This window comes from Spinacia oleracea, chromosome 5 (genome assembly GCF_020520425.1).
Source record: "Spinacia oleracea cultivar Varoflay chromosome 5, BTI_SOV_V1, whole genome shotgun sequence".
Classification (NCBI taxonomy): domain Eukaryota; kingdom Viridiplantae; phylum Streptophyta; class Magnoliopsida; order Caryophyllales; family Amaranthaceae; genus Spinacia; species Spinacia oleracea.
Window position 1 is genome coordinate 28,047,403 of NC_079491.1, and position 18,143 is coordinate 28,065,545.

Below are 18,143 nucleotides of genomic sequence, written 5' to 3' on the forward strand. Positions count from 1 at the left end.
AGGCACCATTTTCTTCAAATAGAATAAGCTATAAATAAAACTAATTACAACTATTTGATGGTACGCAAACCATATTTGAATTGAAAAACAACTTTGGTCCTTTAGACCAATTACATTCAAATTAATGGTACGCAGACCATATTTTCTATCCTATTTGGGCCATACTAGTCACTTCATAACCTGCAAAACAGTACATATACAATATATACCATTCATCCATTCATTAACATGAATGGCCCACATAGCTGGTTAGTAAAACACATTATGCATCACATAAACATTTGCATCAATTAATCAAGGGCACCAATAATCTACAAATTATTCAGTCCTTATTAATTCTAATCAAGTTGTTTTACCCTTAAGGTTTTGTAGACCTAATCAAGAGTTTATGACTAAAAGGGGCTCCCACTTAAACCAATAAATTCATATGCTTTACTAATTTTAAACATAAAAATGTATTTCTAGTCTAACCGGAAACATACAAATTTAATTAAAATTTAAAGCTCATATAAATTTATAATTGAATCCATAAAGTTTAATTTAACTTCAGTCGTATTTAAATTAATTCATGATTTTAATTTTAGTAAAATAATTAGAATAAATAAAATTTATTATAATTACAATATTCAAAATTAAAATCCAAGAAAATAATTTAAATTATTAATTTTAAAATTAATTAAAATTACGTAAACTGAAAATTTCAAATTAAAATTTCAAAACGATCTAATCGCAACGCAACAATCCCACGCAACGCACGCCCATGGGCCACACGCACACAGCCATCGCTGGCCATGTGCGCGCAGCCCATGCGCTGCCTCGCATCGCTGCTGCTCACCATCGCAAGGCATCACGCATGGTGCTCGCTGCGCGCGCCAGCGCTCGACGCACGAGCATGCTGCCGCAGCCCATCGCTGGGCGCAGCGCTCGTCGCACGTCGCAACACGCACCCGCACGCCATCGGTGGGCGCAACGCTCGTCGCACGCACAACAAGCACTCGCACGCCATCGCTGGGCGCAGCGCTCGTCGCACGCACAATAGCGCTCGCTGCGCGCGAGCGATCGATGCTTGGCGCAGCACTCGTGGCACGCGAGCTTACGCTCGCTGCACGCGAGGCTCCGCACGATTGCGCGAGGCAGTGCGCGCTGTGGCGCAGCTCGCTTGCTGCCCACACGCGACTGCTCGTGCCTTGCTCTCGCCCTCGCCCATTCGCCCATTGCACACAGCCCACGACACAAGGCAGGGCTGTTGCCTTGTGCTCGTGCACCATGGCCTTGCTCATTGCATTCGTACCGCATGGGCGACGAGCTCCCTTGCTCGTCGTCACATGCCCGCACTATATAACACCCCTTAAGGGTAACAGGTAGCGTCCATTGCTTTGTGCGTGCAAGTTATATGAGCGAATCGCATAAAATTTTAAAATTTATATTCAAAATTAATGACAAATTAATAAATAATATTAATTTCATAATTTTAGGGCGAAAAATCGAAAATTTATTATTCAATTGATTTCCGATTAACATGGATTCAAGTCTAGGTCATAAAAATTTAAAATTTAACATAAATTTACAATTTTTATGGTGGTTTTTAATCAGAGGTATCTAATTAAATTATAATTAATTATGAAAATCAAATTAATTCTAAATTATTCTAATTTTCAACAAATTAATCATAATTACAAATTAGATTGCATAATTAACAAGGCTAGGCATTCAAACTTGTTAAACATATACAGTAGGTCAATCAAAAATTCAAGATTTATCAACAAGAATCGCAAATATTTAATTTAACATCTTAAATTTACGAAATTTTGCATTCGAAAAACTAAAACCTCCGAAAAGTCATAGTTAGGCTTCGAATTTGAGAATTCTGGGTTCGGCCGAAAAATACTAGCTTTGTCAAAATTTTAGAATGCCTTTAACATGCGGAATTGACACAAAAATCACTCGATTTGGATGGGTAACGAAGAAACTGCCGAAAAACTGCGTACGTATAATTAAATAAACGCAATTTGCAATTAATTAACAATTACGAAAATTAATCACCCTTTTTAATTCTTGCAAATTTGTAATATTTAACCATGTTCATGCAATTTAGATTATGAAAATAATAAGAGGCTCTGATACCACTGTTAGGTTATGATACATATGACAATTCATAAATCATGCGGAAAAACCATAAAGCCAGGAAAACATATTATTTACACATAATCATTTAGCATAGTTTGGATGCATACTCTTTGTTGCGTGCCTTCCCTAGCTGCGCCCGAACCGAACAAGAACAAGTCTTTAGGACTCCAAGTGTCGTCCCTCCGTAGATAGTCCACAGCACGTCCGTATCCGCCTTAAGATTGACCAACTAGAATCGCCCTTAAGGTACTACTTATTTTTGGCTAAATGGGCAAGAGTTATGGCTGATTTTTCTGCTAAAAAATCCTAGCTTTGAATACTTGAAAACTTATGTATAAATAATGACCCTAGGCCCTTATTTATAGAGGTATGGAAAAGGAATTGGAATCCTATTAGGATACTAATTTATTTAATTAGAATCCTGCTAGGACTCTATTTAAATAAACTTTATCTAATAGGTTTAGGATTTAATCTTTTATCGAATCCCGATAGCTTTAGGATCCGCACACGAGCATCGCACGAGCACCGTACACCCGCGCAGGCCTTGCGGCCCACGCTGAGCGCACAGCGCTCGGCCCATGCTACTGTCCGCGCGCGCCCATGGCTTCGGCTGGGCCTGGCTTGCGCTGGGCCTGGTCGAGGCTTTGGCGTGTGTTGGTGATGCGTGTGGCTTGCTGGGCGATGGCCTGGCTTCGTGCTGGGCCTTCGTCTAGCGAGCCTCGTCCGATGCTAATTCGTACGATACGCTTTCGATTAAATTCCCGATTCCGGAATTTATTTCCGATACGAACAATATTTAATATTTTCGATTCCGGAATTAATTTCCGTTTCGAACAAATATTTAATATTTCCGTTTCCGGAATTATTTTCCGATTCCGATAATATTTCCGTTTCTAACAATATTTCCGTTTCCGGCAATATTTCCGATTCCGGCAATATTTCCATTTCCGATAATATTTTCCGATACGTACCATGTTTTCGTTTCCGGCAACATCTACGACTTGGATAATATTTATATTTCCGATACGATCCATATTTCCGTTTCCAGCAATATCATCGTTTCCGGAGTATTCATTTCTTGCCTGTGACGATCTCAGCTCCCACTGAAACCAAGATCCGTCGATTCCGAATATCCATAGATGGAGTATTTAATGCCATTAAATACTTGATCCGTTTACGTACTATTTGTGTGACCCTACGGGTTCAGTCAAGAGTAAGCTGTGGATTAATATCATTAATTCCACTTGAACTGAAGCGGCCTCTAGCTAGGCATTCAGCTCACTTGATCTCACTGAATTATTAACTTGTTAATTAATACTGAACCGCATTTATTAGACTTAACATTGAATGCATACTTGGACCAAGGGCATTATTTCCTTCACATCCAAACCATCAAAACGCTTTTGATACTCTGGTTCCATGCAAGCAAGCATCAAACATGTTACTTGCAGAGAGTTATCCTGAAGAGTTTGTCTTGCTCGACATTGAGCTTCAGTAGCATTTTCTAACATGGATTCAAGAGGGAGTGGATTGTCAAGAACACTTTCTTTTCCTTCCGCTATGAGAACAATTCTCATAGCCATTTCCCATTGTAGGAAGTTGTGTGCATTCAGTTTCTTTCAATTAGAGGGTACAAGTTAAAAATAGAGTTGTTGTTTGCACCAGACATGATAACTACAACAAAAGGGTAAAGCAAGATTCAATATCTATCTATACTAATATATTAAAAGGCGTTTTGAAAAACGTATACGTGTCACGTAGACCTCTCCTTATTACGCCACGTTTACAACCAAAAAACATCTAACAAGGATCGAACACCGAACCTCTTTGTTAAAAGTTACACTTCTTACCATCTTAACCAACTACAACTTATGTAATATCTTTCCATATAATCCTATATATTCTTTTTACAATAAACAATACATTGAATAAAAGTGAATGCAAAAAAAGGAATGATTACTTAATTCATAAATGTACAATTATTACTTTGAAGAAAAGGATCCGACTAATTTGTTTATATTTTTGGATGTGGGGTTTAATCGGGGAGGTTGTTGATCGACCACTAATCTTATGTCACCACCATGATTTGATGATGACACTATATCTACGTGCACATATTTTAAAAAAAACACGAATAAAAGTCAAAACCCGGGGCAACGCCCGAGTTACATACTAGTAATGTTTATCAAAAGTAGAAATTAAACAAATTTAATTAACTACTACCCTTTATTCAAAATTAGAAGTCCCCATGGAAAAAAGAAATAACCAAGATCCCCTCTTACTACAATCAAACGGACTTTGGCCCTGCTACTTTAATGTATATATAGTAGTTGAGGTAAGTAAACATTTTACTTATTATAACTAATTATAACTCTTGGTATATTCCTATCTCTTAGCTTCAAAACCCAAAACTTTATCTTTTGATGGATTTGTTCAGTTAAACCAAACATTAATATGTAAGTTTCAAAAACCTACCCTACTATCCCCGGAATTACGAGCAACACCCTGTTTTGGCAGAACCTATTACTCATGATCTAAGGCTTTATAGGTGTTGTATGGAAAAGCACTTAGACTCAATATTATTTTGGGACCAAATTTTGCTATGTTGGTTAATCAAAAGTGAACACATAGCTTAAATAACCACATACATAAACTTAATAAGCATTTTAAGGCAATATAAAATGCATAAAATTAAATGTGATCTAGTATGTTCCCTAAAAAATAAGCGCAAATCTTCTTAGGTTCCTGTTCATCTTTCTTGGATCTCCATCATTGAATTTCTGATTGGACCTTCTTACTCCATCGAGCTCATAATACGAACTTTATAATCTAATTTAAACTTTTAAATTAAATTACAACAAAATACAGATGGATGCGCAGATCGTATTTCAAAATTTACAAGAATACAAAACGATACGCAGATTGTATTTTCTATCCTACTTTGGGCCATACTAGTCACTTACCTGTAACAAAATATCATATACATTCCATACACGCATATAATACAAAATATATTAGACACAAGATATTTACTTATTAACTGTTAATAAGAAAATAACATTTCCAAAATAATTATAAAAACTTAAACAATTTAAGTTTAACATTATTTAGGAAACTTTATTATTTTAATTCAATTACTACTTAAATATGGAAAATAATCTCATTATTCAAGAATTTACATTTAATAGAAACTTATCAATTATGCTCAACTTAGAAAATCTCATTTTCCAAAATTACCAAATCTAATTTAGTAAATTTTTCAAAATTTCCAAAAAGTTTTATAAAAAACGATTTAGGATCATACATTTTCCATATTTCAATATTCAAACCTGACTTAGAAGTTAGGATTACTGATTTTCTTTCTTCTTCTTTTTTTTTAGTAAAAAAAGACCGAAGCAGACTAGCAATACTGTAGTACCATTTAAACAGCTTTCCCGATTCATAACCAAAACAGTTTCCCCGACAAACCATCGCAATTATTTCCACGGGCATAACTCAACCATGCCGGCTGACAAGCCCAACTCCGGTCAACCCCAACCACCAGCAGAAGGCGGCATTCAGGCCAACCAGCGAGCATCAATACGTAATTGCAGCAGTAGTGCAGCGTCGATACGCCGCCTCTCCTGCCGCTCGTCCGCCGCCCGTATGCTTGTCGGAAGGCCGCCCTAATTCACCCTCCACCGTGGCTCCACCGTCGTAGGTGGTGGTCACCCAGCCATGGAGGTTGTTATTTTAATTTGGTAACAATTACCTAAATTTAAAATCTTTATCCAACTTTTGTTTAAAGATTAACAATTTAGTTAGGGTTTAATTATCCGAAAATTATCAGAAAATAATGGCAGAAAATTTGAATAAATTAACAAACCTTAAAGTGAATTTTAGGATTGTTAAGAGTTAGATTTCAATTTATAATATTTATTACAATTAAATCCAACAAGAATTCAAAATTTAGGGCATAATTATCTTATTTTATTCAAAAAAATCAGAAAGATAACAATTATTCTTCAAAAAATTCGAATTAAATTATTAAGATGTTCTAATGAATTTTCTTTAACAAATAAAATCAAGAATTTTAATTTTTATCCTTAAAGTTTATGATTACTCGAATTAAACATAAAAATTAACCAAATTCAATAATTAATATACAAAATTCCGAAAAATAGTTAAAAAATTACCAAAAAATTTCGACTATTATATAAAAATTAGGGGATAATCAGTATATTTATTTAACAAATTAAAAATCAAATCTTTAATTGTTAACAAATTATTATCTTGATTAATCTAATTAAAAAACAAATAATTTAAAATCTAACGAAATTAATTTTAAAAAATCTGAAATTTTTTGTGTGAAATTAACAGTTAATTTAGGCCCTATTTTAAAAAATTAGGAATTTTATAAATTTATTTTGAGCATAAATTAAATAAATCACGATTTATGATTTCCAATTGATTAATATCATATATCAATTATGCAAATTCAAGCTATAAATAAATCTTCCCGTAATTGAATCAAAATAATAACATTGCATACAATCATGATCATAAAATATTATGCAAGAGGCTAAAACTGATACCATTGTAGTATAATATAGATGCATAAAGTGGAATTTCAGGAAATAATTTCCTAACATCTACCACATGATCACATGCATAACAATAATTTGAATCAGCTTATAGATGAAAGAATAATCACCTTTGTAGTGAGTTCTCCCGTTCGTATGCAAGCTTCGAAGATCTTAGAGCCTCACTTGTTGCTCCTCTACTCAGTTCACAAGCACGAATTGAATCCTATGCCAGTACGGAAGAGAACGATCACAATCAGTCTCTTGCTTTATTTGGGAAGAACGTCGTTTCAGAGAATAAGAGTTAGGGTTTTTTGTGTTTTCCTTTTGCGTCAGATATTGAATCTACGTCATTTCTGAATCCCTGACATTATATCTATTATAATGTGAGAGTTTTAGGTTAAAAGGAAAACTAAGCCCAACATGTTTTCTCTTAATAGACTGGTTTCCATAGGGCCTTTTGGGCCCATTCCATTATTGCTTATATGTTTGACCTCATAGGAATAATATATTTTAGTTGTAGATCCAATCAATATTGTCCTACTAATCACATTTATTCTCTAGCAAGCAAATATGATTACTAAAATAATTAACTTATTATCTTCATAATTAATTCCTATTTATATATTTAGTAATTACCGAAAATTTCTAAGGACATAATTCCTTCATCTTCTTAAGATAATCTAAACTGTCAATTTGGCTATGTACAATAGACCCAAAGTGGTTTAATAATGACAAGAAAAAAAAATTTGGATTATTTTGAGAAGGTAACCCCAAAAGTTTGGATTATTCTAAAATAATCTCTATAATAAAAAATAGAGATTATTTTTAGAAGACGAGTGAAAGTTGAGATTATTCTTATCAATTTTTCCTTTAACTTTTCGATCTAACACTTTATAAAATGCTATCGTGTATTGCAAGTGTCAATTTTTATTTATTTATTTATTAAAGGTAAGGAAAAGAACTTAGGAGCCCCTCCGCACGAGGGTAAATCCTAAGTAATCACTATTTACAATCTCTTCTAAATTCGGGCTAGAACTAGGAGTAATACACATGGGCTCAACAATGAGGTGACCTACATTAGCAATCCAATCCGCAGCTCTGTTTGCCTCTCTAAATACATGTTGAGTATGAACATTACGAAATTGCTGAAGAAGAGTCTTGATATCCTGAATGATGTTTTGAAGTTTCCATGGGACTTTCCATGTTCCTTTCAGAGAGTTAATGACAAGCAGGTTATCACCTTCAATATGAATATGTTGAATGCCTAGTCGAATAGCCTCTTGGATTCCCTTGTGAAGAGCCATCGCTTCTGCCATAAACACTTGTGTTTTACCTAAATTGAAAGATTTAGCTGCAATCGTGTTACCATTACTATCCCTGATGATGATGCCTGCTGCTTCTGAAGAAGACTTGCACGATCCATCAAAATTGAGTTTGAAGGCGCCCGTAGGGGGCGGAAACCACCTAACCAAAATGGGTGGGGAAGTGGTTGAATGACTGGCTGGGAGAGATGAAATGGTGAAGGGGGTACCTTTAAGTTGATGAAAATCAATAAGAAGCCTGATCTCCCATTCCTTGAAAGCGTTGGACGCTTTAAAATAGCATCGACAAGGTGAAACATTAGTGTTGGAAAAAACCAGAGCATTTCATTCTTTCCATATTGTCCAGCATAAGTAAATGAATTTATGGAGCACAATCTGGTGTCGTCTAAGGTATTCCATAGTATTGAAGAAGTCAGTCATAGGGAAAGTACAATCTGACCAGTTTTTGGTTAATCTATGTGTCCAAACGTTTCTAGAGTGCTCATAAGTGAGGAACATGTGGTTAATGATCTCACTGGAAAGGTTACATCTTGGGGCAGCAGCTAGAAGGCATAATTTTCCTTTTGAAGAGAACTTCCTTAACTGGAATGCTTTCATGACAGACTTGCCATAGAAACACTTTAAGCTTTGGGGATACATTAAGCTTCCATATCCATTTAAAATTTTGCCTTTTAATAATGTTAGACAGGCTCTAAGAGCATGAGTAGTGGTAAGTCACTACCCTACCTACTCACAACCATACATGATCTTATTGAAGGAAATAATGCCCTTGGTCCAAGTATGCATTCTATGTTAAGTCTAATAAATGCGGTTCAGTATTAATTAACAAGTTAATAATTCAGTGAGATCAAGTGAGCTGAATGCCTAGCTAGAGGCCGCTTCAGTTCAAGTGGAATTAATGATATTAATCCACAGCTTACTCTTGACTGAACCCGTAGGGTCACACAAATAGTACGTAAACAGATCAAGTATTTAATAGCATTAAATACTCCATCTATGAATATTCGGAACCGACGGATCTTGGTTTCAGTGGGAGCTAAGATCGTCACAGGCAAGGAATGAATACTCCGGAAACGATGATATTGCCGGAAACGGAAATATGGATCGTATCGGAAATATAAATATTATCCAAGTCGTAGATGTTGCCGGAAACGGAAACATGGTACGTGTCGGAAAATATTATCGGAAATGGAAATATTGCCAGAATCGGAAATATTGCCGGAAACGGAAATATTGTCAGAATCGGAAATATTACCGGAATCGGAAAATAATTCCGGAAACGGAAATATTAAATATTTGTTCGAAACGGAAATTAATTCCGGAATCGGAAATATTAAATATTGTTCGTATCGGAAATGAATTCCGGAATCGGAAAATTTAATCGGAAGCGCATCGTACGAATAAGCATCGGACGAGGCCTGCCGGACGAGGCCCAGCACGAAGCCAGGCCATCGCCCAACAAGCCAAGCGCGCCGCACAAACAGCAAGGCCAGGCCCAGCAGGCTGCGCGCAGCGCGCAGCGCGCACAGCGCGCACAGCACGCGCAGCGCACAGCGCGCACAGCGCGCGCAGCGCGCAGCGCGCGCGGGCGCTGAGTGGGCTGCTGCTCGCGCGCACGCATGAGGCCCATCGTGGCTGTCGTGCGTGTGTGTGCAAGTGTTTGTGTTCGTGCACGTTTCCTAAAACATGCAGAGTTCGGTTAATGATTAAATTCCTAATTCTATTTGATAAATTAATTAAATTAGAGTTCTTGTAGGATTCTAGGTTTGATTAATTTGTATCTGAATAGGATTTCGATTCCCTTTCCATACCGCTATAAATATGAGGCTAGGGCTCACAATTTATAACACAAGTTTAAAAGTATTCAAAGTGAGTTTTTGAGAGAAAAATTCAGTCACACATTTGCCTATAAAGTGCCGAAAATAATAGTACCTTAAGGGCGATTCTAGTTGGTCAATCTTAAGGCGGATCCGGACGTGCTGTGGACTATCTACGGAGGGACGACACTTGGAGTCCTAAAGACTTGTTCTTGTTCGGTTCGGGCGCAGCTAGGGAAGGCACGCAACAAAGAGTATGCATCTAATCTATGCTAAATGATTATGTGTAAATAATATGTTTTCCTGGGTTTATGGTTTTTCCGCATGATTTATGAGTTGTCATATGTATCATAACCTAACAGTGGTATCACGAGCCCCTTATTATTTTCATAATCTAAATTGCATGAACATGGTTAAATATTACAAATTTGCAAGAATTAAAAGGGGTGATTAATTTTCGTAATTGTTAATTAATTGCAAATTGCGTTTATTTAAGTATACGTACGCAGTTTTTCGGCAGTTTCTTCGTTACTCATCCGAATTGAGTGATTTTTGTGTCAATTCCGCATGTAAAAGGCATTCTAAAAATTTTGACAAAAATATTTTTTTCTGCCGAACCCAGAATTCTCAAATTCGAAGCCTAACTATGACTTTTCGAAGGTTTTAGTTTTTCGAATGCAAAATTTCGTAAATTTAAGATGTTAAATTAAATATTTGCGATTCTTGTTGATAAATCTTGAATTTTTGATTGACCTACTGCATATGTTTAACAAGTTTGAATGCCTAGTCTTGTTAATTATGCAATCTAATTATTAATTATGATTAATTTGTTGAAAATTAGAATAATTTAGAATTAATTTGATTTTCATAATTAATTGTAATTTAATTAGAAACCTATGATTAAAAACCACCATAAAAATTGTAAATTTACGATAAATTTTAAATTTTTATGACCTAGACTTGAATCCATATCAATCGGAAATCAATTGGATAATAAATTTTCGATTTTTCGCCCTAAAATTATGAAATTAATATTATTTATTAATTTGTCATTAATTTTAAATATAAATTTTAAATTTTATGCGATTCGTTCATAAAACTTGCACGCACGAAGCAATGGACGCTTCGTGTTACCCTTAAGGGGTGTTGTATAATGCGGGCATGCGACGACGAGCAAGGGAGCTCGTCGCCCGTGCGGCACGAATGCAATGAGCAAGGGCGTAGTGCACGAGCACAAGGCAGCAGCCCTGCCTTGTGTCGTGTGCCACGAGCAATGAACGAATGGGCATGGGCGAAGAGCGAGCCAAGGCAGTCGCGTGTGGGCAGCAAGCGAGCTGCGCCACAACGCGCGCTGCCTCGCACAAGAGCGCGCAGCCTCGCGCGCAGCGAGCGCAAGCTCGCGTGCCACGAGCGCTGCGCCCAGCATTACTCGCGCGCCCAGCGAGCGATGTCGCGCGCGCGCACTGCGAGCGATAGCTCGCGTGCGATGAGCGCTGGCGCGCGCAGCGAGCACCAATGCGTGCGGAGGCTTGCGATAGGGAAGCAGCAGCTATGCGACGAGCGCATGGGCTGCGCGCACATGGCCAGCAATGGCTGTGTGCGTACGGCCCATGGGCGTGCAACGCGTAGGGTGTTTGCGTTACGATTAGATCGTTTTGAATGTTTAATTTGAAAATTTCAGTTCACGTAATTTTAATTAATTTTAAAATTAATAATTTGAATTATTTTCTTGGATTTTAATTTTGAATATTATAATTATAATAAATGTTATTTATTCTAATTATTTTACTAAAATTAAAATCATGAATTAATTTAAATACGACTGAAATTAAATTAAATTTTTGGATTCAATTATAAATTGATATGAGCTTTAAATTTTAATTAAATTTGTATGTTTCCGGTTGGACTAGAAATACATTTTTATGTTTAAAATTGGTAAAGCATATGAATTTATTGGTTTAAGTGGGAGCGCTTTTTAGTCATAAACTCTTGATTAGGTCTACAAATCCTTAAGGTTAAAACAACTTGATTAGAATTAATAAGGACTGAATAATTGGTAGATTATTGGTGCCCTTGATTAATTGCTGCAAATGTTTACGTGATGCATAATGTGTTTTACTAACCAGCTATGTGGGCCATTCATGATAATGAATGGGTGAATGGTATATATTGTATATGTACTGTTTTGCAGGTTATGAAGTGACTAGTATGGCCCAAATAGGATAGAAAATATGGTCTGCGTACCATTAATTTGAATGTAATTGGTCTAAAGTACCAAAAGTTATTTTTCAATTCAAATATGGTCTGCGAACCATCAAATAGTTGTAATTAGTTATAGCTTATCCTATTTGAAGAAAATGGTGCCTCCCACGGAGATTTTCAAGACGGACTTTGAAGTCAAAGCTTCAAGATGAAGTCGGGCCATACTAGATCACAAATATCTTATGCATGTTTTAAGTTATTTATTGTTTTAAATATGTCTTAAAATGCATGAGATCAAAAGCTTGATTATGTTGCATGATTAAGGATTTTAGTTCACTTAAAATCTAACCAACATAGTAAGAGCCTTAAGTTCCAAACTTAAAAATTGAGTTAAAAGGTGCCATGCCAAAATATACACTTGCTTGGATATCCTTTACATCAATCTAGTAATAGTTTTCGCTCAGCGAGGTGTTACTTATTGGTCCTAAAGGGGCAAGGTACACAAATAATTGTGAGTACATGTTAGTTTTGGTGAAACTCAACGATATAAGTAAGGAGTCCTTTTATGTCGTGGCAAATTCGATAGGTTTACCTAATAAGTTCTTAGACGTACCTATCAACCAAGAATAGTTTCTAGACTATTAGCAAAAGGCTTTTGCTTACCTAAGATGTTCTAGGATTAAGTCGACAAACTGTGCTTAGTTTTTCAATGATTTTAGGATCTTGGAATCATTTTATTCACACCTGCCGGAACACATAATTTGAATAAAATGCTTAATAAACATTGAATTATGCATGTATGCTAGAATTTAAGTTTATTAAGAGAAACTGTGAATGGTTATTTATTTGTTTATTCTTTTCAATTGTAGTTTTTAATATGGCAAACAACAATCAAAACATCATCATGGGTTCTGAGCTTATGGTCAAGCTGAACCTGACAAATTTTCTTGAATGGGAAGCTAAGCTAGTTGAAATAGTCAAACTCAATGGACTTGAGTATGTACTGTCACATCCCATGCCAAGCTACTATGCCAGAGACATGACCCCTGAGAGGTTTTACGCCTGGGATGCGGATCTCAAAAAGGTTATGAGTCTCATGCTGAACAATATCCCTGATGATTGGGCTAGAAGGTTTGTAGCCTATGAACCTTTTACGCTCATCAAGAATCTGAGGGATATCTGTCGTGGAAGTACGGAGGACAGGGACCTGAACGTCCATGAGTTGATTGAATCAATGTCTGGTCTAAAGGTTAGTTCTCCCAACAGGTGTTATAGGATGGAGGTCCAAGAAACACATGTTCAGCTCCTTCGCACTAAACAAAGGGTAGGCGTCCCACTGAGGTTCCATGTGGATCTTATGTGTTCATATTTTGATCGCCTAAGTCTACTAGGAACACCAATAAGCGAAAGGATGGCAGTCTCTGTCTTGCTCAATTCACTACACAGTGGGTTTGGTCGCTTCAAGCAACTATACCTAAGTGAACCAAGAGAAGAAACAGTTGCAGAATTTATTCACCTTGTCAGAAAGGCTGAAATAGTACTGGACTGTGAAGCCAAAGATTTACTCAAGGCTAGAAAGAGACCATTCAAGAAAGGTGGAAAGTCCAAGGGCAATGCTAAATCAAAGCAGGACAAGTCCACATCAAGCTGTCTTTATTGTGATGGAATAGGCCATTACAAAAGAGAATGTCCAAAGCTAAAGGAAGATCAGAAGAACGGAACAGTCGTTCCATCTTCAGGTATTTTCGTTATAGACTATATACTTGCTAATTCAACTTCTTGGGTATTAGATACAGGTTGTGGCTCACACTTATGTTCCAATCCACAGGGACTAAGAAGAAGTAGAAAGTTAAGCAAGGGTGAAGTCGACCTACGAGTGGGAAATGGAGCACGGATTGCTGCATTAGCTGTAGGAACTTACTATTTGTCGTTGCCCTCCGGGCTAGTTTTGGAACTGGAAGAATGTTTCCATGTTCCAAGTCTTACTAAAAACATCATTTCAGTTTCTTGCTTAGATGCTAAGGGATTTTCCTTTATAATAAAAGACAATAGTTGTTCGTTTTATTTTAAAGAGATGTTTTATGGATCTGCTAGATTAGTCAATGGACTTTATTTATTAGATCACGACAAACAAGTATATAACATAAATACCAAAAAGGCCAAAAAGGATGATTCAGATCTCACCTATCTGTGGCATTGTCGATTAGGCCATATAAACTTGAAACGCTTAGAAAGACTTCAAAGAGAAGGAATTCTAGAACCATTTGACTTAGAGGATTATGGTAAATGCGAATCATGTTTACTTGGCAAAATGACGAAGCAACCTTTCTCTAAAGTTGGAGAAAGAGCAAATGAACTATTGGGTTTAATCCATACAGATGTATGTGGACCAATGAGTACAAATGCTAGAGGTGGTTTCAGCTACTTTATCACTTTCACTGATGACTTCAGTAGGTATGGTTATGTCTACCTAATGAAACATAAGTCTGAATCCTTTGACAAATTCAAGGAATTTCAGAGTGAAGTAGAGAATCAATTAGGCAAGAAGATTAAGGCACTGCGGTCTGATAGAGGCGGTGAATATCTGAGCTATGAATTTGATGACCATCTGAAAGAATGTGGAATTCTATCAGAATTGACTCCTCCTGGAACACCACAATGGAACGGTGTGTCAGAACGGAGGAACAGAACCTTGCTAGACATGGTCAGGTCAATGATGGGTCAGGCCGAACTTCCATTAGAATTTTGGGGACATGCACTAAATACAGCTGCACTCACTATAAATAGAGCTCCGTCTAAAGCTGTCGAAAAGACTCCATACGAATTATGGTTTGGAAAGCCTCCAAATGTGTCTTTTCTTAAGATTTGGGGATGTGAAGTATACGTCAAACGATTAATTTCAGACAAACTTCATCCAAAATCTGACAAATGTATCCTTGTGGGCTATCCAAAGGAAACAAAGGGGTATTACTTCTACAATACATCTGAGAACAAAGTGTTTGTTGCTCGAGATGGTGTCTTTTTGGAGAAGGATCACATTTCCAAAATGACAAGTGGGAGAAAAGTAGACCTCGAAGAAATTCGAGTCGAACAACAAACTCTAGAGAATGCTCAAGATGACATTCAGGATGAAACTCAGAGATCTTTAGAAGAATCTGGTGAGAATCATGGTCAATCTAGAAATGTTACCCCGCGTAGATCGCAAAGATATAGATCTCAACCGGAAAGGTACTTAGGTATTTTGACGAACGAGAGCTATGACGTTCTATTACTTGAAAGTGATGAACCTGCGACTTACAAGCAAGCTATGACGAGCCCTAGCTCCAAGCAATGGCAAGAAGCCATGCAATCTGAATTAGACTCCATGTCTGAAAACCAAGTATGGGATTTGGTCGATTTGCCAGATGGCTACCAAGCCATTGGAAGCAAATGGGTTTTCAAACTGAAAAAGGACAAGGATGGGAAACTTGAAGTTTTCAAAGCTAGATTGGTTGCAAAAGGTTACAGGCAAGTCCACGGTGTGGATTACGATGAAACCTTTTCACCAGTTGCAATGCTAAAGTCTATTCGAATAATGTTAGCAATCGCTGCATATTACGATTACGAAATATGGCAGATGGATGTCAAAACTGCTTTCTTAAACGGCGTTTTAACAGAAACTGTGTTTATGACACAGCCTGAAGGTTTTGAGGATCCAAAGAATGCTAAAAAGGTATGCAAGCTAAAGAAGTCAATCTACGGATTGAAGCAGGCATCCAGGAGCTGGAATATACGTTTTGATGAAGCAGTCAGTGACTTTGGTTTCATCAAGAACGCGGACGAATCTTGTGTATACAAGAAGGTCAGTGGGAGCAAAATTGCTTTCCTAGTATTATATGTCGACGACATATTGCTTATCGGAAATGACATTCCTATGTTGAACTCTGTCAAGATTTGGCTTGGGAAATGTTTTTCGATGAAGGATCTAGGAGAAGCACAGTACATATTGGGCATCAAGATTTACAGAGATAGATCTAAAAAGATGATTGGACTTAGTCAAAGCACTTATATCCATAAGGTGCTTGATAGGTTCAAGATGGCGGACTCCAAGCGAGGCTACCTACCCATGTCTCATGGAATGACTCTAAGCAAGACTCAGTGCCCAAAAACACTTGATGAGCGTAGACGAATGAATGGGATTCCATATGCATCATTGATTGGTTCAATAATGTATGCTATGATATGTACACGCCCGGATGTTGCGTACGCACTCAGTGCTACGAGCAGATACCAGTCAGACCCAGGAGAGGCGCATTGGACTGCTGCCAAGAACATTCTGAAGTACCTGAAAAGGCACAAAGATGACTTCCTGGTCTATGGTGGAGATGATGAATTAATTGTTAAAGGCTATACGGACGCAAGTTTCCAAACCGACAAAGATGATTTCAGATCACAGTCTGGGTTTGTCTTCTGCCTCAACGGAGGAGCAGTAAGCTGGAAAAGTGCTAAGCAAAGCACCATTGCGGATTCTACAACTGAAGCGGAGTACATTGCTGCACATGAAGCAGCAAAGGAAGCTATATGGCTAAGGAAGTTCATAGGAGAACTTGGTGTAGTCCCCTCCATTAAAGGACCAATAGCCCTGTATTGTGATAATAACGGAGCTATTGCACAGGCAAAAGAGCCTAGACACCACCAGAGAGTCAAGCATGTACTTCGTAGATTTCACCTTCTACGAGAGTTCGTTGAAAGAAAAGAAGTCGAGATAAGCAAAATTGGAACTGATGACAACATATCAGATCCATTAACTAAACCTCTGCCGCAGGCGAAGCACAACTCGCACACTGCAGCTATGGGAATCAAGCATATTGGAGAATGGCTTTGATGTCTCTGTTTAATGTTTTAAAGTTTTAGAGTTTAAATCTTTGTAAAACATTATTGGTTAATCATTCACAATAAATGAAAAGAATTCATTTTTCCATTTAATTTGTGGTTTATTAAATGATGAGTCCCTTCAATTTGACGATATATTCAAGATAGACTGTCAGGACCAGTCCTGTGACTAAGAAATGTCTATCAAGTGAACTTGAATGTCAAAGGTTGAAAATGGTCCCTAATCGGAGTTTTCTATAAAATTGGACGCATAGAAAACGTTAGACGATTAGAATGCAAGATGACTAGTAGTTCTGTTTCTTGAACTATGTGGACATGGCAATGTCATAATCATTTGCATAGATACTTACTTTGGGAAGACTAGTATCGGACAAGACCTATGAAACTTTACTGTAAGAGATGAAAGTCTGTCATAAGTAAATTTCATTAAATTATTAGACACTAAATCCTCAATACCTGAGTGATTTGAGATTACTTGTTTGAGAACTGGTTGCTTTGACGTTGACCAACCGTCGCACCGTAAAAGGAGGCTATAAAGGCAACGCTCAGGTAATCACCTATCAAACGAAGTCTAATCTCAAGATCGCAAGATTGGGATTGTCCTCCCATAAATCGGGATGAGATGCTTAAAAGTTGTACAAGGCCACTCGGAGAGCTAGAAACTGTGAAATGCATGGCCGTGCTCGGATGAATCATAGGCTATGATTATCTGTTTATTTGATCAGTTGAACTCTGAAACCGAGGAACACCTCTGGACATAATAAGGATGACAACTCTTACCTTATGTTCAGGAGCAAGCATCGAGCGACAAAGGAATTAGGAAATGCACACTTGTCCCTAAGGACAAGTGGGAGACTGAAGGAAATAATGCCCTTGGTCCAAGTATGCATTCTATGTTAAGTCTAATAAATGCGGTTCAGTATTAATTAACAAGTTAATAATTCAGTGAGATCAAGTGAGCTGAATGCCTAGCTAGAGGCCGCTTCAGTTCAAGTGGAATTAATGATATTAATCCACAGCTTACTCTTGACTGAACCCGTAGGGTCACACAAATAGTACGTAAACGGATCAAGTATTTAATAGCATTAAATACTCCATCTATGAATATTCGGAACCGACGGATCTTGGTTTCAGTGGGAGCTAAGATCGTCACAGGCAAGGAATGAATACTCCGGAAACGATGATATTGCCGGAAACGGAAATATGGATCGTATCGGAAATATAAATATTATCCAAGT